This window comes from Ictidomys tridecemlineatus, chromosome 13 (genome assembly GCF_052094955.1).
Source record: "Ictidomys tridecemlineatus isolate mIctTri1 chromosome 13, mIctTri1.hap1, whole genome shotgun sequence".
In the NCBI taxonomy this organism is placed as follows: Eukaryota; Metazoa; Chordata; class Mammalia; order Rodentia; family Sciuridae; genus Ictidomys; species Ictidomys tridecemlineatus.
The window spans coordinates 80658895-80682767 of NC_135489.1; positions in this window are offsets into that span (position 1 = coordinate 80658895).

The window sequence follows — 23873 nt, forward strand, 5'->3', positions numbered from 1 at the left end:
ACTTCTATTCACCATTCACTGAAGTTAGTTTTCAGTACTAGGAAACAAATACGTATTTCAGGTGGATGAATATTTCTGAGAATAATCTTGTGAAAAGTTGATTATAAATCCACATACATGAACATGAATTTAGGGAGTGTAAAATAAGACACATATATTTTATATTTTGAAAAATCTGGAGAGTGTGTGTGTGTATATATACATAGATATATATACACAAACACAAACACAGAGACATTAAGAAGTAAAAATATATATGCCAATTGAAATTCATCATGAAATATATATCATTTAAAGATCCAAAAATATTGATTTTACTGAACATGGATGTATGTATCATGTTGTTCAAGTAGGAAGCTCACCCATAGGTTGATTTTCAGTTCAAACAGCATTTAGGAGGAGTGATTTCTTCTCACAGATTGTATCTGCCAAGTCAGCCACCTCAAAAGAATGTAGCTGGGAAACTAGGTAGGATTCTGTATGTGCATGTAAAAAGACATGTGCTGAATAGGCTGCAAAGAAAGGGAGACAGGAATTCACATATTTGTTAAGTTTAAAAACACATGGAGATCTATTACATTGGACTAGATTCATAACATGTACACTTTATAATTCAAAAGGCCTGTCCAACTACGCCTCATGCCTCCTCTGAACTGCTAGTATTTTTATTCTGTTTGGGTTATTTTTCTCTATCATATTATGATTCGTATTCACAGTCTAGTAGGGTATGGGTTAGTGTCAGGGATTCAGTTTTTGGAATGGAAAATAGGAAAATAAATCCAATGTTTATGCAAATATGTTCTACACAAAATCTTCCCACAATCATCCAGAAAAATGCCTTGACAATACCCTTGCCCCATGTAAGACGCAATTCGAGAAGAAGAGTTAGAAAATCATTGAATACATATGTGGAATGAAAAATGCTCAGGAGTTCACAACTTTGGAGGTGGTAGAGGAGTTTCCAGAAGTAAGGGACAGGAGAAACACTCCACAAACATGGAGCTCTGCTGGCCTAAAGACTTCTTGAGAAACTGCCTCTGAGAATGGGCTTTTGAAATATATGTTGTTGTCAGGAGCTTTAGCTTCTTTTGTAGTGAGACCATCAAAGCTGGGTCTTCATCTATGTGACCTGGAGGATATGGTTTCTGATTTTCCAATGAACATGAGGCAAAGTGCTGAATTCTCTCTTTGTAGGTAAACTGTGGGCATTGGGGTCTAAGTGTCTCCCCGTGGGGACTCTGAAGCCATTTGGTCATCCTCCACTTTTCGTGGTGTTTCTTGCTGCTGCACTAGGAGTTTGGTATTTGCTTCACGAAATACAAGGAGTTTAACTGGGACACAGTGCTGGAGGGAGTTCTGTCACGTGTGGTGGGTCAGGGTCCTAGGAAGATGCACCAACCATGATTCTATCTTACAGAGCGTGGCCCCTTGACCATAGCAACCTGATTCTGAACATTGTTCTGAAACCTCTTCATATAACAAGATGCCTTTACATATAAGGGTCTGCTGGGTGCACCATGTCAGTCACAAGACATTTGGAAACCCATCGCAGATCCACATGGCCCCACCACAGATGTTTTATCACACACCTGCACACCACTGCTCTAGGCCCACTACTCAGCAGGCCCCACCATACTGGCATCTCTGTTCTTCATCATTTTCATGAAACCAGTCAATCAAGACACCTGTCTGGTACACTCATGATCAGCAACAGGACATCCAAAGGTTCTCCAGTGCCACCTGGTCATGGGAATTTCAAAGATTGCATGGTATTTATCTAGCCGTTTTTAAAGGATGAAGTTGGAGGCACTGTGGGTTTCCATTCATTCAGGAACCATTAAATGGTGAGAAAGATCATTTCAATGAAATCTCTGGAGAACTCTAACAAACAAGGCTTCCCACAGAGTGGCCAAAACGTCACATGAAACCAGGCCCACTGAGGTGTACAATGTGAGGTCCATGTGTGTTTTGACTCTCAACTATGGCTGCCAGGTCTTTAAGAATAAAATCATGTGATATCCTGGCTGAGATTCCCAGTGTTCTGTGGAAAGTCACCCTGGGCTTCGATCTCAGTTTCCAGGGGGGGGCTCTCATGAGTGGCCTCGGAAAATCCCAACTCAATTCATGGCAATACTTCTCTGAGTTCAGTTCCAGAACTCAGTCTCCAAGGGAATCACACCAGAGTTCAAGCCCAGGCGGACCCAGTCCTCTCTTCCACTGCCACACAAATGACCACAATTCAAACCAAAACACTGCCAAAAGGCCCTCATCTTCTTCCATATAGACAATACTCATAACCTCTGGCTGGAGGTTTCCATGAGGGGCGCAGCCTAAGACAGTGTCCACAATAAGCTCCCTTGCCCATCATTTGCCTAATGTCAGGGTGGCCTGGACACCCTTCCTTTGAACCAGGAGTGATCAAATAGGCCTGCCTTTAATACTGCTCAGCTTCTCCGCTTGGAGGCCTGCTGATCTTGGGGTATAGATTCTTTGTGTGAATTGGAGTCATGAGAAAACCCAAGCACATAATGGCTAGCCTCTGCAGGGCTTTGAAAAACTCATTTGACCCAAAGGATCCCTATTCTCACTTGATGGAGGACAGGAACCTTACAGAGGAAGGCAAGAGACTTCATCCACATTGACTGCTTTTTTGCCATATTGGCTATGGATGCACAAATGGGATCTTTCTTGAGATCCATCAGGTGCTGACAATCTAAGCCACAGCCTTACACAGGGCCAAGAGGCTGATTCAGACACATCCCTTTGCAAAGCAATTAAGCAAAGAGCCACAAGAGATGCCCGTTCGTTTGCATTTGAAAACTGTTTTCTTCAGGCTTCACAAAGGGGTGTCCTGAGGCAAAGACCTTGCTGACATCCAGGGAAACAGAACAATAGGTAAGCAAAAGGCCCAAAGCAGGGTTTCTCCACTGAGAGTTTAATGGGCCCACTGATATCTGAGTTTTCTGAGATGCTCACTATTCATTTTAGCTATCTAGTACATGGCAATGTCACCAAGCTTGGAGGTGGTAAATATCTTGGACACAAAACCATGAGCCTATTCTGAAGAGTGGCCAGAATTCAGGAAAAAACCAGAAATTTAGGAAGATAGTAGGTTTTGCCCATGGATAAGGCAAGCCCCAGTCCATTCATAAATTGGGCAGGATGAATGCTGGAAGCTTTCTACTAGACAGGACACATCCATTGATGCATTCTCTTTTCTAATGTCTACAACCACGGACACAGTGTGATACACAGACATAGCAACACTTGCCTTGTCAAAAGACTTGATAGAAACAGTCCACTCCAAACCAAACAAACTGCCTTTCCTAGCTCTTATCAGAACATGAGACCAAACCACAGACTCACACCCACACCTACAAAGCCACCACCTTTCCCCAAGTAGGTCTGTGACTACCCGCAGAGTCCTCTGACTGGTGGGCTATACTATGTTCCCCCGAAATGGCCTGTCCTGTCTCAGATCTGGACTCCTTGGCCAATTCTGTGAAGTTATCAGGAGCCAGGGGTGAGCCACTACCTGCTTTCTCATGAAAGACTCCCTTCAGAGCTTTCTTGGCAATTGGCCATCCTCACATCTGTAGGTACCAAGAAAGACTGACTGTGTCCTTGGTAAATCCAAACAAGTGAGCCCACTGGGACTGGCACTGGGACTGCCTCTGGGTGCCTGGCTTCCTGGATCCCAAGTTCAGAGAGTTCCATCACCAAGGAAGTGTGGTGAGGTCACTTCCTTCAGGAACTGAATGAGGTCACTGCCTTGGAAACCACTCTGTCCTAACTGTTGCTTCCAAGGGTCCCATGAGATGAAGGCTGCCCCTGCTTCCTGTGACACTTTCACAAGTTAGAATGGTATATCAACCATAGGCACCCAGGAAAAGCTCTCCACACAGGCCTGGTTTGGTCCATCTTGTCTACATTAAGGAGAGAGAGGCTCATTCAGACACATCTTGTCATCCTGACCAGGTTGTTTGCCACTGAAGATGACTTCTGCTCTCTCAGGTCCTTCCTGGCTGCCTACATCTTCTCCAGGGATCATTTCTGCATGGACCTTTGAGGTTCTCAGCAGGTGGAAGATCCCCTACATTCCTGTATTGTAAGACCAACTCTGTCCCTGCTCTTCTGTAAAGTTAGATTGAGGGAAAAGTAAATGCTTCGGGTTAAGAACATGTTCGATTTGGGTTAGAAATCATTCTGCTGGATGAAGAATGGTATTGGGAACCTGTGATATTTATAATAATATAGAGGTGAAATATATGTATGAAAACAGAAATCTAAGTAAGATTTGAAGGCCAGAAGGGCATTGGGCCCTTGATTGAAATACTTAGCTTTGAATTACATTCTGTACAGATGTCTCTGACAAATCCATATACAATGGCATAGGACCTTGTACTTTGGATGATTGAATGTAGAAGAGAAGATCCAGTCAAAAAGGGATAGGAGGTAGGATTAGTAAGATAGTCAGTAGGTTTAGGAAGAAGAGTGGGTATAATATTTGGACCAAAAGTTCTTTAGCAATAGGGTGTCTGTTAGAGAGTGAATGTAAATGTCAGCACATGTGAAGAGTCAGTCACAATGATGAACTGGGGAAAATATGTAGGAAAGCAGATATGAATATAGACATTAGGAAATCAGGAAAAGTATAAAGTGAGTGATAGGATTTGACATTTTCAACAGGGTTGAGGTTGAATATATAATCTAAGGCAGAAACAAATGTGTAGTCACCAATAGGATTGACATTTGAGAGCATTAGGCAACCTGGACAAGGATGGTTTTAGTAATCCATGCTAACTTTCCAATTAGGCTTTGGTACAATCATAAGTGTGACCTTTGCATTTTGTTTCCAGAATATCACTGTGATAAAATATATATGTAGTTCAGGTGACATGAGTATTTCTTCAACTATTTTTGGGAGCAATATATTGAAGACGTATAAATTAGCATTCGGGGGTACAAATAGGTATACCCAGGGTCTATGAGTATAGAGATAATGCATGAATAGACCACACTGTGAATAAAGAATATAACTGGTTCCAATTTAAATAATGGATTGAATTGATATCTGAAAATATATAGGAAATCTTATATTGATACAGGATCATTCATTCGAAACAGTTATACATCTAATGGTAATATTAGGGTGATGGTTTACCATGAGGGGTGTGTGAGTTTTGGTTCCAAAGTGATTAAGGAAATCCAAAATAATATGCTTGGAAAGAAGTCTCATGAAAAGACCAGTCAAGAAACATGGAGGAATACATGTGTTCTGAAGCAGGATTTGATGGAAAGTGAACCAAATGCCTAGAAATTTGTGAACATGAGGATGAAATATATATCCTATGATGTGCATCAACTGAAGAAATAGTAATGTGCCAGTGTTGAATAAAAATAAATGTCCAAATACACATCATGTCCCATAGGAGTCTACTTGCATTGATGTTAAACAGGGTCAGTTACTGAAGAAATGTTAGGACTTCTATTCACCATTCACTGAAGTTAGTTTTCAGTACTAGGAAACAAATACGTATTTCAGGTGGATGAATATTTCTGAGAATAATCTTGTGAGAAGTTGATTATAAATCCACATACATGAACATGAATTTAGGGAGTGTAAAATAAGACACATATATTTTATATTTTGAAAAATCTGGAGAGTGTGTGTGTGTATATATACATAGATATATATACACAAACACAAACACAGAGACATTAAGAAGTAAAAGTATATATGCCAATTGAAATTCATCATGAAATATATATCATTTAAAGATCCAAAAATATTTATTTCACTGAATATGGATGTATGTATCATGTTGTTCAAGTAGGAAGCTCACACATAGGTTGATTTTCAGTTCAAACAGCATTTAGGAGGAGTGATTTCTTCTCACAGATTGTATCTGCCAAGTCAGCCACCTCAAAAGAATGTAGCTGGGAAAACAGGTAGGATTCTGTATGTGCATGTAAAAAGACATGTGCTGAATAGGCTGCAAAGAAAGGGAGACAGGAATTCACATATTTGTTAAGTTTAAAAACACATGGAGATCTATTACATTGGACTAGATTCATAACATGTACCCTTTATAATTCAAAAGGCCTGCCAACTACGCATCATGCCTCCTCTGAACTGCTAGTATTTTTATTCTGTTTGGGTTATTTTTCTCTATCATATTATGATTAGTAGTCAGAGTCTAGTAGGGTATGGGTTAGTGTCAGGGATTCAGTTTTTGGAATGGAAAATAGGAAAATAAATCCAATGTTTATGCAAATATGTTCTCCACAAAATCTTCCCACAATCATCCAGAAAAATGCCTTGACAATACCCTTGCCCCATGTAAGACGCAATTCGAGAAGAAGAGTTAGAAAATCATTGAATACATATGTGGAATGAAAAATGCTCAGGAGTTCACAACTTTGGAGGTGGTAGAGGAGTTTCCAGAAGTAAGGGACAGGAGAAACACTCCACAAACATGGAGCTCTGCTGGCCTAAAGACTTCTTGAGAAACTGCCTCTGAGAATGGGCTTTTGAAATATATGTTGTTGTCAGGAGCTTTAGCTTCTTTTGTAGTGAGACCATCAAAGCTGGGTCTTCATCTATGTGACCTGGAGGATATGGTTTCTGATTTTCCAATGAACATGAGGCAGAAGTGCTGAATTCTCTCTTTGTAGGTAAACTGTGGGCATTGGGGGCTAAGTGTCTCCCCGTGGGGACTCTGAAGCCATTTGGTCATCCTCCACTTTTCGTGGTGTTTCTTGCTGCTGCACTAGGAGTTTGGTATTTGCTTCATGAAATACAAAGAGTTTAACTGGGACACAGTGCTGGAGGGAGTTCTGTCACGTGTGGTGGGTCAGGGTCCTAGGAGAATGCACCAACCATGATTCTATCTTACAGAGCGTGGCCCCTTGACCATAGCAACCTGATTCTGAACATTGTTCTGAAACCTCTTCATATAACAAGATGCCTTTACATATAAGGGTCTGCTGGGTGCACCATGTCAGTCACAAGCCATTTGGAAGCCCATCGCAGATCCACATGGCCCCACCACAGATGTTTTATCACACACCTGCACACCACTGCTCTAGGCCCACTACTCAGCAGGCCCCGCCATACTGGCATCTCTGTTCTTCATCATTTTCATGAAACCCGTCAATCAAGGCACCTGTCTGGTACACTCATGATCAGCAACAGGACATCCAAAGGTTCTCCAGTGCCACCTGGTCATGGGAATTTCAAAGATTGCATGGTATTTATCTAGCCGTTTTTAAAGGATGAAGTTGGAGGCACTGTGGGTTTCCATTCATTCAGGAACCATTAAATGGTGAGAAAGATCATTTCAATGAAATCTCTGGAGAACTCTAACAAACAAGGCTTCCCAAAGAGTTGCCAAAACGTCACATGAAACCAGGCCCACTGAGGTGTACAATGTGAGGTCCATGTGTGTTTTGACTCTCAACTATGGCTGCCAGGTCTTTAAGAATAAAATCATGTGATATCCTGGCTGAGATTCCCAGTGTTCTGTGGAAAGTCACCCTGGGCTTCGATCTCAGTTTCCAGGGGGGGCTCTCATGAGTGGCCTCGGAAAATCCCAACTCAATTCATGGCAATACTTCTCTGAGTTCAGTTCCAGAACTCAGTCTCCAAGGGAATCACACCAGAGTTCAAGCCCAGGCGGACCCAGTCCTCTCTTCCACCACCACACAAATGATCACAATTGAAACCAAAACACTGCCAAAAGGCCCTCATCTTCTTCCATATAGACAATACTCATAACCTCTGGCTGGAGGTTTCCATGAGGGGCACAGCCTAAGACAGTGTCCACAATAAGCTCCCTTGCCCATCATTTGCCTAATGTCAGGGTGGCCTGGACACCCTTCCTTTGAACCAGGAGTGATCAAATAGGCCTGCCTTTAATACTGCTCAGCTTCTCCGCTTGGAGGCCTGCTGATCTTGGGGTATAGATTCTTTGTGTGAATTGGAGTCATGAGAAAACCCAAGCACATAATGGCTAGCCTCTGCAGGGCTTTGAAAAACTCATTTGACCCAAAGGATCCCTATTCTCACTTGATGGAGGACAGGAAACTTACAGAGGAAGGCAAGAGACTTCATCCACATTGACTGCTTTTTTGCCATATTGGCTATGGATGCACATATGGGATCTTTCTTGAGATCCATCAGGTGCTGACAATCTAAGCCACAGCCTTACACAGGGCCAAGAGGCTGATTCAGACACATCCCTTTGCAAAGCAATTAAGCAAAGAGCCACAAGTGATGCCCGTTCGTTTGCATTTGAAAACTGTTTTCTTCAGGCTTCACAAAGGGGTGTCCTGAGGCAAAGACCTTGCTGACATCCAGGGAAACAGAACAATAGGTAAGCAAAAGGCCCAAAGCAGGGTTTCTCCACTGAGAACTTAATGGGCCCACTGATATCTGAGTTTTCTGAGATGCTCACTATTCATTTCAGCTATCTAGTACATGGCAATGTCACCAAGCTTGGAGGTGGTACATATCTTGGACACAAAACCATGAGCCTATTCTGAAGAGTGGCCAGAATTCAGGAAAAAACCAGAAATTTAGGAAGATAGTAGGTTTTGCTCATGGATAAGGCAAGCCCCAGTCCATTCATAAATTGGGCAGGATGAATGCTGGAAGCTTTCTACTAGACAGTACACATCCATTGATGAATTCTCTTTTCTAATGTCTACAACCACGGACACAGTGCGATACACAGACATAGCAACACTCGCCTTGTCAAAAGACTTGCTAGAAACAGTCCACTCCAAACCAAACAAACCGCCTTTCCTAGCTCTTCTCAGAACATAAGACCAAACCACAGACTCACACCCACACCCACAAAGCCACCTCCTTCCCCAAGTAGGTCTGTGACTACCCGCAGTGTCCTCTGACAGGTGGGCCATACTATGTTCCCCCGAAATGGCCTGTCCTGTCTCAGATCTGGACTCCTTGGCCAATTCTGTGAAGTTATCAGGAGCCAGGGGTGAGCCACTACCTGCTTTCTCAGGAAAGACCCCCTTCAGAGCTTTCTTGGCAATTGGCCATCCTCACATCTGTAGGTACCAAGAAAGACTGACTCTGTCCTTGGTAAATCCAAACAAGTGAGCCCACTGGGACTGGCACTGGGACTGCCTCTGGGTGCCTGGCTTCCTGGATCCCAAGTTCAGAGAGTTCCATCACCAAGGAAGTGTGGTGAGGTCACTTCCTTCAGGAACTGAATGAGGTCACTGCCTTGGAAACCACTCTGTCCTAACTGTTGCTTCCAAGGGTCCCATGAGATGGAGGCTGCCCCTGCTTCCTGTGACACTTTCACAAGTTAGAATGGTATATCAACCATAGGCACCCAGGAAAAGCTCTCCACACAGGCCTGGTTTGGTCCATCTTGTCTACATTAAGAAGAGAGAGGCTCATTCAGACACATCTTTTCATCCTGACCAGGTTGTTTGCCACAGAAGATGACTTCTGCTCTCTCAGGTCCTTCCTGGCTGCCTACATCTTCTCCAGGGATCATTTCTGCATGGACCTTTGAGGTTCTCAGCAGGTGGAAGATCCCCTACATTCCTGTATTGTAAGACCAACTCTGTCCCTGCTCTTCTGTAAAGTTAGATTGAGAAAAAAGTAAATGCTTGGGGTTAAGAACATGTTCGATTTGGGTTAGAAATCATTCTGCTGGATGAAGAATGGTATTGGGAACCTGTGATATTTATAATAATATAGAGGTGAAATATATGTATGAAAACAGAAATCTAAGTAAGATTTGAAGGCCAGAAGGGCATTGGGCCCTTGATTGAAATACTTAGCTTTGAATTACATTCTGTACAGATGTCTCTGACAAATCCATATACAATGGCATAGGACCTTGTACCTTGATGATTGAATGTAGAAGAGAAGATCCAGTCAAAATGGGATAGGAGTTATGATTAGGAAGATAGTCAGTAGGTTGAGGAAGAAGAGTGGGTATAATATTTAGACCAAAAGTTCTTTAGCAATAGGGTGTCTGTTAGAGAGTGAATGTAAATGTCAGCACATGTGAAGAGTCAGTCACAATGATGAACTGGGGAAGATATGTAGGAAAGGAGATATGAATATAGACATTAGGAAATCAGGAAAAGGATAAAGTGAGTGATAAGATTTGACATTTTCAACAGGGTTGAGGTTGAATATATAATCTAAGGCAGAAACAAATGTGTAGTCACCAATAGGATTGACATTTGAGAGCATTAGGCAACCTGGACAAGGATGGTTTTAGTAATCCATGCTAACTTTCCAATTAGGCTTTGGTACAATCATAAGTGTGACCTTTGCATTTTGTGTCCAGAATATCACTGTGATAAAATATATATGTAGATCAGGTGACATGAGTATTTCTTCAACTATTTTTGGGAGCAATGTATTGAAGACGTATAAATTAGCATTCGGGGGTACAAATAGGTATACCCAGGGTCTATGAGTATAGAGATAATGCATGAATAGACCACACTGTGAATAAAGAATATAACTGGTTCCAATTTAAATAATGGATTGAATTGATATCTGAAAATATATAGGAAATCTTATATTGATACAGGATCATTCATTCCAACCAGTTATACATCTAATGGTAATATTAGGGTGATGGTTTACCATGAGGGGTGTGTGAGTTTCGGTTCCAAAGTGATTAAGGAAATCCAAAATAATATGCTTGGAAAGAAGTCTCATGAATAGACCAGTCAAGAAACATGGAGGAATACATGTGTTCTGAAGCAGGATTTGATGGAAAGTGAACCAAATGCCTAGAAATTTGTGAACATGAGGATGAAATATATATCCTATGATGTGCATCAACTGAAGAAATAGTAATGTGCCAGTGTTGAATAAAAATAAATGTCCAAATACACATCATGTCCCATAGGAGTCTACTTGCATTGATGTTAAACAGGGTCAGTTACTGAAGAAATGTTAGGACTTCTATTCACCATTCACAGAAGTTAGTTTTCAGTACTAGGAAACAAATACGTATTTCAGGTGGATGAATATTTCTGAGAATAATCTTGTGAAAAGTTGATTATAAATCCACATACATGAACATGAATTTAGGGAGTGTAAAATAAGACACATATATTTTATATTTTGAAAAATCTAGAGAGTGTGTGTGTGTATATATACATAGATATATATACACAAACACAAACACAGAGACATTAAGAAGTAAAAATATATATGCCAATTGAAATTCATCATGAAATATATATCATTTAAAGATCCAAAAATATTTATTTTACTGAACATGGATGTATGTATCATGTTGTTCAAGTAGGAAGCTCACCCATAGGTTGATTTTCAGTTCAAACAGCATTTAGGAGGAGTGATTTCTTCTCACAGATTGCCAAGTCAGCCACCTCAAAAGAATGTAGCTGGGAAACCAGGTAGGATTCTGTATGTGCATGTAAAAAGACATGTGCCGAATAGGCTGCAAAGAAAGGGAGACAGGAATTCACATATTTGTTAAGTTTAAAAGCACATGGAGATCTATTACATTGGACTAGATTCATAACATGTACCCTTTATAATTCAAAAGGCCTGTCCAACTACGCCTCATGCCTCCTCTGAACTGCTAGTATTTTTATTCTGTTTGGGTTATTTTTCTCTATCATATTATGATTCGTAGTCAGAGTCTAGTAGGGTATGGGTTAGTGTCAGGGATTCAGTTTTTGGAATGGAAAATAGGAAAATGAATCCAAGGTGTACGCAAATATGTTCTACACAAAATCTTCCCACAATCATCCAGAAAAATGCCTTGACAATACCCTTGCCCCATGTAAGACGCAATTCGAGAAGAAGAGTTAGAAAATCATTGAATACATATGTGGAATGAAAAATGCTCAGGAGTTCACAACTTTGGAGGTGGTAGAGGAGTTTCCAGAAGTAAGGGACAGGATAAACACTCCACAAACATGGAGCTCTGCTGGCCTAAAGACGTCTTGAGAAACTGCCTCTGAGAATGGGCTTTTGAAATATATGTTGTTGTCAGGAGCTTTAGCTTCTTTTGTAGTGAGACCATCAAAGCTGGGTCTTCATCTATGTGACCTGGAGGATATGGTTTCTGATTTTCCAATGAACATGAGGCAGAAGTGCTGAATTCTCTCTTTGTAGGTAAACTGTGGGCATTGGGGGCTAAGTGTCTCCCCGTGGGGACTCTGAAGCCATTTGGTCATCCTCCACTTTTCGTGGTGTTTCTTGCTGCTGCACTAGGAGTTTGGTATTTGCTTCACGAAATACAAGGAGTTTAACTGGGACACAGTGCTGGAGGGAGTTCTGTCACGTGTGGTGGGTCAGGGTCCTAGGAGAATGCACCAACCATGATTCTATCTTACAGAGCGTGGCCCCTTGACCATAGCAACCTGATTCTGAACATTGTTCTGAAACCTCTTCATATAACAAGATGCCTTTACATATAAGGGTCTGCTGGGTGCACCATGTCAGTCACAAGCCATTTGGAAGCCCATCGCAGATCCACATGGCCCCACCACAGATGTTTTATCACACACCTGCACACCACTGCTCTAGGCCCACTACTCAGCAGGCCCCACCATACTGGCATCTCTGTTCTTCATCATTTTCATGAAACCCGTCAATCAAGGCACCTGTCTGGTACACTCATGATCAGCAACAGGACATCCAAAGGTTCTCCAGTGCCACCTGGTCATGGGAATTTCAAAGATTGCATGGTATTTATCTAGCCGTTTTTAAAGGATGAAGTTGGAGGCACTGTGGGTTTCCATTCATTCAGGAACCATTAAATGGTGAGAAAGATCATTTCAATGAAATCTCTGGAGAACTCTAACAAACAAGGCTTCCCACAGAGTGGCCAAAACGTCACATGAAACCAGGCCCACTGAGGTGTACAATGTGAGGTCCATGTGTGTTTTGACTCTCAACTATGGCTGCCAGGTCTTTAAGAATAAAATCATGTGATATCCTGGCTGAGATTCCCAGTGTTCTATGGAAAGTCACCCTGGGCTTCGATCTCAGTTTCCAGGGGGGGCTCTCATGAGTGGCCTCGGAAAATCCCAACTCAATTCATGGCAATACTTCTCTGAGTTCACTTCCCTAACTCAGTCTCCAAGGGAATCACACCAGAGTTCAAACCCAGGCGGACCCAGTCCTCTCTTCCACCGCCACACAAATGACCACAATTCAAACCAAAACACTGCCAAAGGGCCCTCATCTTCTTCCATATAGACAATACTCATAACCTCTGGCTGGAGGTTTCCATGAGGGGCGCAGCCTAAGACAGTGTCCACAATAAGCTCCCTTGCCCATCATTTGCCTAATGTCAGGGTGGCCTGGACACCCTTCCTTTGAACCAGGAGTGATCAAATAGGCCTGCCTTTAATACTGCTCAGCTTCTCCGCTTGGAGGCCTGCTGATCTTGGGGTATAGATTCTTTGTGTGAATTGGAGTCATGAGAAAACCCAAGCACATAATGGCTAGCCTCTGCAGGGCTTTGAAAAACTCATTTGACCCAAAGGATCCCTATTCTCACTTGATGGAGGACAGGAACCTTACAGAGGAAGGCAAGAGACTTCATCCACATTGACTGCTTTTTTGCCATATTGGCTATGGATGCACATATGGGATCTTTCTTGAGATCCATCAGGTGCTGACAATCTAAGCCACAGCCTTACACAGGGCCAAGAGGCTGATTCAGACACATCCCTTTGCAAAGCAATTAAGCAAAGAGCCACAAGTGATGCCCGTTTGTTTGCATTTGAAAACTGTTTTCTTCAGGCTTCACAAAGGGGTGTCCTGAGGCAAAGACCTTGCTGACATCCAGGGAAACAGAACAATAGGTAAGCAAAAGGCCCAAAGCAGGGTTTCTCCACTGAGAACTTAATGGGCCCACTGATATCTGAGTTTTCTGAGATGCTCACTATTCATTTCAGCTATCTAGTACATGGCAATGTCACCAAGCTTGGAGGTGGTACATATCTTGGACACAAAACCATGAGCCTATTCTGAAGAGTGGCCAGAATTCAGGAAAAAAACCAAAAATTTAGGAAGATAGTAGGTTTTGCCCATGGATAAGGCAAGCCCCAGTCCATTCATAAATTGGGCAGGATGAATGCTGGAAGCTTTCTACTAGACAGGACACATCCATTGATGCATTCTCTTTTCTAATGTCTACAACCACGGACACAGTGCGATACACAGACATGGCAACACTCGCCTTGTCAAAAGACTTGCTAGAAACAGTACACTCCAAACGAAACAAACCGCCTTTTCTAGCTCTTCTCAGAACATGAGACCAAACCACAGACTCACACCCACACCCTCAAAGCCACCTCCTTCCCCCAAGTAGGTCTGTGACTACACGCAGTGTCCTCTGACTGGTGGGCCATACTATGTTCCCCCGAAATGGCCTGTTCTGTCTCAGATCTGGACTCCTTGGCCAATTCTGTGAAGTTATCAGGAGCCAGGGGTGAGCCACTACCTTTCTTTCTCAGGAAAGACCCCCTTCAGAGCTTCCTTGGCAATTGGCCATCCTCACATCTGTAGGTACCAAGAAAGACTGACTCTGTCCTTGGTAAATCCAAACAAGTGAGCCCACTGGGACTGGCACTGGGACTGCCTCTGGGTGCCTGGCTTCCTGGATCCCAAGTTCAGAGAGTTCCATCACCAAGGAAGTGTGGTGAGGTCACTTCCTTCAGGAACTGAATGAGGTCACTGCCTTGGAAACCACTCTGTCCTAACTGTTGCTTCCAAGGGTCCCATGAGATGGAGGCTGCCCCTGCTTCCTGTGACACTTTCACAAGTTAGAATGGTATATCAACCATAGGCACCCAGGAAAAGCTCTCCACACAGGCCTGGTTTGGTCCATCTTGTCTACATTAAGAAGAGAGAGGCTCATTCAGACACATCTTTTCATCCTGACCAGGTTGTTTGCCACAGAAGATGACTTCTGCTCTCTCAGGTCCTTCCTGGCTGCCTACATCTTCTCCAGGGATCATTTCTGCATGGACCTTTGAGGTTCTCAGCAGGTGGAAGATCCCCTACATTCCTGTATTGTAAGACCAACTCTGTCCCTGCTCTTCTGTAAAGTTAGATTGAGGGAAAAGTAAATGCTTGGGGTTAAGAACATGTTCGATTTGGGTTAGAAAACATTCTGCTGGATGAAGAATGGTATTGGGAACCTGTGATATTTATAATAATATAGAGGTGAAATATATGTATGAAAACAGAAATCTAAGTAAGATTTGAAGGCCAGAAGGGCATTGGGCCCTTGATTGAAATACTTAGCTTTGAATTACATTCTGTACAGATGTCTCTGACAAATCCATATACAATGGCGTAGGACCTTGTACCTTGGATGATTGAATGTAGAAGAGAAGATCCAGTCAAAAAGGGATAGTAGGTAGGATTAGGAAGATAGTCAGTAGGTTTAGGAAGAAGAGTGGGTATAATATTTGGACCAAAAGTTCTTTAGCAATAGGGTGTCTGTTAGAGAGTGAATGTAAATGTCAGCACATGTGAAGAGTCAGTCACAATGATGAACTGGGGAAGATATGTAGGAAAGCAGATATGAATATAGACATTAGGAAATCAGGAAAAGTATAAAGTGAGTGATAGGATTTGACATTTTCAACAGGGTTGAGGTTGAATATATAATCTAAGGCAGAAACAAATGTGTAGTCACCAATAGGATTGACATTTGAGAGCATTAGGCAACCTGGACAAGGATGGTTTTAGTAATCCATGCTAACTTTCCAATCAGGCTTTGGTACAATCATAAGTGTGACCTTTGCATTTTGTGACCAGAATATCACTGTGATAAAATATATATGTAGATCAGGTGACATGAGTATTTCTTCAACTATTTTTGGGAGCAATGTATTGAAGACGTATAAATTAGCATTCGGGGGTACAAATAGGTATACCCAGGGTCTATGAGTATAGAGATAATGCATGAATAGACCACACTGTGAATAAAGAATATAACTGGTTCGAATTTAAATAATGGATTGAATTGATATCTGAAAATATATAGGAAATCTTATATTGATACAGGATCATTCATTCCAACCAGTTATACATCTAATGGTAATATTAGGGTGATGGTTTACCATGAGGGGTGTGTGAGTTTTGGTTCCAAAGGGATTATGGAAATCCAAAATAATATGCTTGGAAAGAAGTCTCATGAAAAGACGAGTCAAGAAACATGGAGGAATACATGTGTTCTGAAGCAGGATTTGATGGAAAGTGAACCAAATGCCTAGAAATTTGTGAACATGAGGATGAAATATATATCCTATGATGTGCATCAACTGAAGAAATAGTAATGTACCAGTGTTGAATAAAAATAAATGTCTAAATACACATCATGTCCCATAGGAGTCTACTTGCATTGATGTTAAATAGGGTCAGTTACTGAAGAAATGTTAGGATTTCTATTCACCATTCACTGAAGTTAGTTTTCAGTACTAGGAAACAAATACGTATTTCAGGTGGATGAATATTTCTGAGAATAAGCTTGTGAAAAGTTGATTATAAATCCACATACATGAACATGAATTTAGGGAGTGTAAAATAAGACACATATATTTTATATTTTGAAAAATCTGGAGAGTGTGTGTGTGTATATATACATAGATATATATACACAAACACAAACACAGAGACATTAAGAAGTAAAAATATATATGCCAATTGAAATTCTTCATGAAATATATATGATTTAAAGATCCAAAAATATTTATTTTACTGAACATGGATGTATGTATCATGTTGTTCAAGTAGGAAGCTCACCCATAGGTTGATTTTCAGTTCAAACAGCATTTAGGAGGAGTGATTTCTTCTCACAGATTGTATCTGCCAAGTCAGCCACCTCAAAAGAATGTAGCTGGGAAACCAGGTAGGATTCTGTATGTGCATGTAAAAAGACATGTGCTGAATAGGCTGCAAAGAAAGGGAGACAGGAATTCACATATTTGTTAAGTTTAAAAACACATGGAGATCTATTACATTGGACTAGATTCATAACATGTACCCTTTATAATTCAAAAGGCCTGTCCAACTACGCATCATGCCTCCTCTGAACTGCTAGTATTTTTATTCTGTTTGGGTTATTTTTCTCTATCATATTATGATTCGTAGTCAGAGTCTAGTAGGGTATGGGTTAGTGTCAGGGATTCAGTTTTTGGAATGGAAAATAGGAAAATAAATCCAATGTTTATGCAAATATGTTCTACACAAAATCTTCCCACAATCATCCAGAAAAATGCCTTGACAATACCCTTGCCCCATGTAAGACGCAATTCGAGAAGAAGAGTTAGAAAATCATTGAATACATATGTGGAATGAAAAATGCTCAGGAGTTCACAACTTTGGAGGTGGTAGAGGAGTTTCCAGAAGTAAGGGACAGGAGAAACACTCCACAAACATGGAGCTCTGCTGGCCTAAAGACTTCTTGAGAAACTGCCTCTGAGAATGGGCTTTTGAAATATATGTTGTTGTCAGGAGCTTTAGCTTCTTTTGTAGTGAGACCATCAAAGCTGGGTCTTCATCTATGTGACCTGGAGGATATGGTTTCTGATTTTCCAATGAACATGAGGCAGAAGTGCTGAATTCTCTCTTTGTAGGTAAACTGTGGCCATTGGGGGCTAAGTGTCTCCAAGTGGGGACTCTGAAGCCATTTGGTCATCCTCCACTTTTCGTGGTGTTTCTTGCTGCTGCACTAGGAGTTTGGTATTTGCTTCACGAAATACAAGGAGTTTAACTGGGACACAGTGCTGGAGGGAGTTCTGTCACGTGTGGTGAGTCAGGGTCCTAGGAGAATGCACCAACCATGATTCTATCTTACAGAGCGTGGCCCCTTGACCATAGCAACCTGATTCTGAACATTGTTCTGAAACCTCTTCATATAACAAGATGCCTTTACATATAAGGGTCTGCTGGGTGCACCATGTCAGTCACAAGCCATTTGGAAGCCCATCGCAGATCCACATGGCCCCACCACAGATGTTTTATCACACACCTGCACACCACTGCTCTAGGCCCACTACTCAGCAGGCCCCACCATACTGGCATCTCTGTTCTTCATCATTTTCATGAAACCCGTCAATCAAGGCACCTGTCTGGTACACTCATGATCAGCAACAGGACATCCAAAGGTTCTCCAGTGCCACCTGGTCATGGGAATTTCAAAGATTGCATGGTATTTATCTAGCCTTTTTTAAAGGATGAAGTTGGAGGCACTGTGGGTTTCCATTCATTCAGGAACCATTAAATGGTGAGAAAGATCATTTCAATGAAATCTCTGGAGAACTCTAACAAACAAGGCTTCCCAAAGAGTGGCCAAAACGTCACATGAAACCAGGCCCACTGAGGTGTACAATGTGAGGTCCATGTGTGTTTTGACTCTCAACTATGGCTGCCAGGTCTTTAAGAATAAAATCATGTGATATCCTGGCTGAGATTCCCAGTGTTCTGTGGAAAGTCACCCTGGGCTTGGATCTCAGTTTCCAGGGGGGGGCTCTCATGAGTGGCCTCGGAAAATCCCAACTCAATTCATGGCAATACTTCTCTGAGTTCATTTCCAGAACTCAGTCTCCAAGGGAATCACACCAGAGTTCAAGCCCAGGTGGACCCAGTCCTCTCTTCCACCGCCACACAAATGACCACAATTCAAACCAAAACACTGCCAAAAGGCCCTCATCTTCTTCCATATAGACAATACTCATAACCTCTGGCTGGAGGTTTCCATGAGGGGCTCAGCCTAAGACAGTGTCCACAATAAGCTCCCTTGCCCATCATTTGCCTAATGTCAGGGTGGCCTGGACACCCTTCCTTTGAACTAGGAGTGATCAAATAGGCCTGCCTTTAATACTGCTCAGCTTCTCCGCTTGGAGGCCTGCTGATCTTGGGGTATAGATTCTTTGTGTGAATTGGAGTCATGAGAGAACCCAAGCACATAATGGCTAGCCTCTGCAGGGCTTTGAAAAACTCATTTGACCCAAAGGATCCCTATTCTCACTTGATGGAGGACAGGAACCTTACAGAGGAAGGCAAGAGACTTCATCCACATTGACTGCTTTTTTGCCATATTGGCTATGGATGCACATATGGGATCTTTCTTGAGATCCATCAGGTGCTGACAATCTAAGCCACAGCCTTACACAGGGCCAAGAGGCTGACTCAGACACATCCCTTTGCAAAGCAATTAAGCAAAGAGCCACAAGTGATGCCCGTTCGTTTGCATTTGAAAACTGTTTTCTTCAGGCTTCACAAAGGGGTGTCCTGAGGCAAAGACCTTGCTGACATCCAGGGAAACAGAACAATAGGTAAGCAAAAGGCCCAAAGCAGGGTTTCTCCACTGAGACTTTAATGGGCCCACTGATATCTGAGTTTTCTGAGATGCTCACTATTCATTTCAGCTATCTAGTACATGGCAATGTCACCAAGCTTGGAGGTGGTACATATCTTGGACACAAAACCATGAGCCTATTCTGAAGAGTGGCCAGAATTCAGGAAAAAAACAGAAATTTAGGAAGATAGTAGGTTTTTCCCATGGATAAGGCAAGCCCCAGTCCATTCATAAATTGGGCAGGATGAATGCTGGAAGCTTTCTACTAGACAGGACACATCCATTGATGAATTCTCTTTTCTAATGTCTACACCCACGGACACAGTGCGGTACACAGACATGGCAACACTCGCCTTTTCAAAAGACTTGCTAGAAACAGTCCACTCCCAACCAAACAAACCGCCTTTCCTAGCTCTTCTCAGACCATGAGACCAAACCACAGACTCACACCCACACCCACAAAGCCACCTCCTTTCCCCCAAGTAGGTCTGTGACTACACGCAGTGTCCTGTGACTGGTGGGCCATACTATGTTCCCCCGAAATGGCCTGTCCTGTCTCAGATCTGGACTCCTTGGCCAATTCTGTGAAGTTATCAGGAGCCAGGGGTGAGCCACTACCTGCTTTCTCAGGAAAGACCCCCTTCAGAGCTTTCTTGGCAATTGGCCATCCTCACATCTGTGGGTACCAAGAAAGACTGACTCTTTCCTTGGTAAATCCAAACAAGTGAGCCCACTGGGACTGGCACTGGGACTGCCTCTGGGTGCCTGGCTTCCTGGATCCCAAGTTCAGAGAGTTCCATCACCAAGGAAGTGTGGTGAGGTCACTTCCTTCAGGAACTGAATGAGGTCACTGCCTTGGAAACCACTCTGTCCTAACTGTTGCTTCTAAGGGTCCCATGAAATGGAGGCTGCCCCTGCTTCCTGTGACACTTTCACAAGTTAGAATGGTATATCAACCATAGGCACCCAGGAAAAGCTCTCCACACAGGCCTGGTTTGGTCCATCTTGTCTACATTAAGAAGAGAGAGGCTCATTCAGACACATCTTTTCATCCTGACCAGGTTGTTTGCCACAGAAGATGACTTCTGCTCTCTCAGGTCCTTCCTGGATGCCTACATCTTCTCCAGGGATCATTTCTGCATGGACCTTTGAGGTTCTCAGCAGGTGGAAGATCCCCTACATTCCTGTATTGTAAGACCAACTCTGTCCCTGCTCTTCTGTAAAGTTAGATTGAGGGAAAAGTAAATGCTTGGGGTTAAGAACATGTTCGATTTGGGTTAGAAATCATTCTGCTGGATGAAGAATGGTATTGGGAACCTGTGATATTTATAATAATATAGAGGTGAAATATATGTATAAAACAGAAATCTAAGTAAGATTTGAAGGCCAGAAGGGCATTGGGCCCTTGATTGAAATACTTAGCTTTGAATTACATTCTGTACAGATGTCTCTGACAAATCCATATACAATGGCATAGGACCTTGTACCTTGGATGATTGAATGTAGAAGAGAAGATCCAGTCAAAAAGGGATAGTAGGTAGGATTAGGAAGATAGTCAGTACGTTTAGGAAGAAGAGTGGGTATAATATTTGGACCAAAAGTTCTTTAGCAATAGGGTGTCTGTTAGAGAGTGAATGTAAATGTCAGCACATGTGAAGAGTCAGTCACAATGATGAACTGGGGAAGATATGTAGGAAAGCAGATATGAATATAGACATTAGGAAATCAGGAAAAGTATAAAGTGAGTGATAGGCTTTGACATTTTCAACAGGGTTGAGGTTGAATATATAATCTAAGGCAGAAACAAATGTGTAGTCACCAATAGGATTGACATTTGAGAGCATTAGGCAACCTGGACAAGGATGGTTTTAGTAATCCATGCTAACTTTCCAATTAGGCTTTGGTACAATCATAAGTGTGACCTTTGCATTTTGTGTCCAGAATATCACTGTGATAAAATATATATGTAGATCAGGTGACATGAGTATTTCTTCAACTATTTTTGGGAGCAATGTATTGAAGACGTATAAATTAGCATTCGGGGGTACAAATAGGTATACCCAGGGTCTATGAGTATAGAGATAATGCATGAATAGACCACACTGTGAATAAAGAATATAACTGGTTCCAATTTAAATAATGGATTGAATTGATATCTGAAAATATATAGGAAATCTTATATTGATACAGGATCATTCATTCCAACCAGTTATACATCTAATGGTAATATTAGGGTGATGGTTTACCATGAGGGGTGTGTGAGTTTTGGTTCCAAAGGGATTATGGAAATCCAAAATAATATGCTTGGAAAGAAGTCTCATGAAAACACCAGTCAAGAAACATGGAGGAATACATGTGTTCTGAAGCAGGATTTGATTGAAAGTGAACCAAATGCCAAAAATTTGTGAACATGAGGATGAAATATATATCCTATGATGTGCATCAACTGAAGAAATAGTAATGTGCCAGTGTTGAATAAAAATAAATATCTAAATACACATCATGTCCCATAGGAGTCTACTTGCATTGATGTTAAACAGGGTCAGTTACTGAAGAAATGTTAGGACTTCTATTCACCATTCACTGAAGTTAGTTTTCAGTACTAGGAAACAAATACGTATTTCAGGTGGATGAATATTTCTGAGAATAATCTTGTGAAAAGTTGATTATAAATCCACATACATGAACATGAATTTAGGGAGTGTAAAATAAGACACATATATTTTATATTTTGAAAAATATGGAGAGTGTGTGTGTGTATAAATACATAGATATATATACACAAACACAAACACAGAGACATTAAGAAGTAAAAATATATATTCCAATTGAAATTCATCATGAAATATATATCATTTAAAGATCCAAAAATATTTATTTTACTGAACATGGATGTATGTATCATGTTGTTCAAGTAGGAAGCTCACCCATAGGTTGATTTTCAGTTCAAACAGCATTTAGGAGGAGTGATTTCTTCTCACAGATTGTATCTGCCAAGTCAGCCACCTCAAAAGAATGTAGCTGGGAAACCAGGTAGGACTCTGTATGTGCATGTAAAAAGACATGTGCTGAATAGGCTGCAAAGAAAGGGAGACAGGAATTCACATATTTGTTAAGTTTAAAAACACATGGAGATCTATTACATTGGACTGGATTCATAACATGTACCCTTTATAATTCAAAAGGCCTGTCCAACTACGCCTCATGCCTCCTCTGAACTGCTAGTATTTTTATTCTGTTTGGGTTATTTTTCTCTATCATATTATGATTCGTAGTCAGAGTCTAGTAGAGTATGGGTTTGTGTCAGGGATTCAGTTTTTGGAATGGAAAATAGGAAAATAAATCCAATGTTTATGCAAATATGTTATAAAAAAAATCTTCCCAAAATCATCCAGAAAAATGCCTTGACAATACCCTTGCCCCATGTAAGACGCAATTCGAGAAGAAGAGTTAGAAAATCATTGAATACATATGTGGAATGAAAAATGCTCAGGAGTTCACAACTTTGGAGGTGGTAGAGGAGTTTCCAGAAGTAAGGGACAGGAGAAACACTCCACAAACATGGAGCTCTGCTGGCCTAAAGACTTCTTGAGAAACTGCCTCTGAGAATGGGCTTTTGAAATATATGTTGTTGTCAGGAGCTTTAGCTTTTTTTGTAGTGAGACCATCAAAGCTGGGTCTTCATCTATGTGACCTGGAGGATATGGTTTCTGATTTTCCAATGAACATGAGGCAGAAGTGCTGAATTCTCTCTTTGTAGGTAAACTGTGGCCATTGGGGGCTAATTGTCTCCCCGTGGGGACTCTGAAGCCATTTGGTCATCCTCCACTTTTCGTGGTGTTTCTTGCTGCTGCACTAGGAGTTTGGTATTTGCTTCACGAAATACAAGGAGTTTAACTGGGACACAGTGCTGGAGGGAGTTCTGTCACGTGTGGTGGGTCAGGGACCTAGGAGAATGCACCAACCATGATTCTATCTTACAGAGCGTGGCCCCTTGACCATAGCAACCTGATTCTGAACATTGTTCTGAAACCTCTTCATATAACAAGATGCCTTTACATATAAGGGTCTGCTGGGTGCACCATGTCAGTCACAAGCCATTTGGAAGCCCATCGCAGATCCACATGGCCCCACCACAGATGTTTTATCACACACCTGCACACCACTGCTCTAGGCCCACTACTCAGCAGGCCCCACCATCCTGGCATCTCGGTTCTTCATCATTTTCATGAAACCCGTCAATCAAGGCACCTGTCTGGTACACTCATGATCAGCAACAGGACATCCAAAGGTTCTCCAGTGCCACCTGGTCATGGGAATTTCAAAGATTGCATGGTATTTATCTAGCCGTTTTTAAAGGATGAAGTTGGAGGCACTGTGGGTTTCCATTCATTCAGGAACCATTAAATGGTGAGAAAGATCATTTCAATGAAATCTCTGGAGAACTCTAACAAACAAGGCTTCCCAAAGAGTGGCCAAAACGTCACATGAAACCAGGCCCACTGAGGT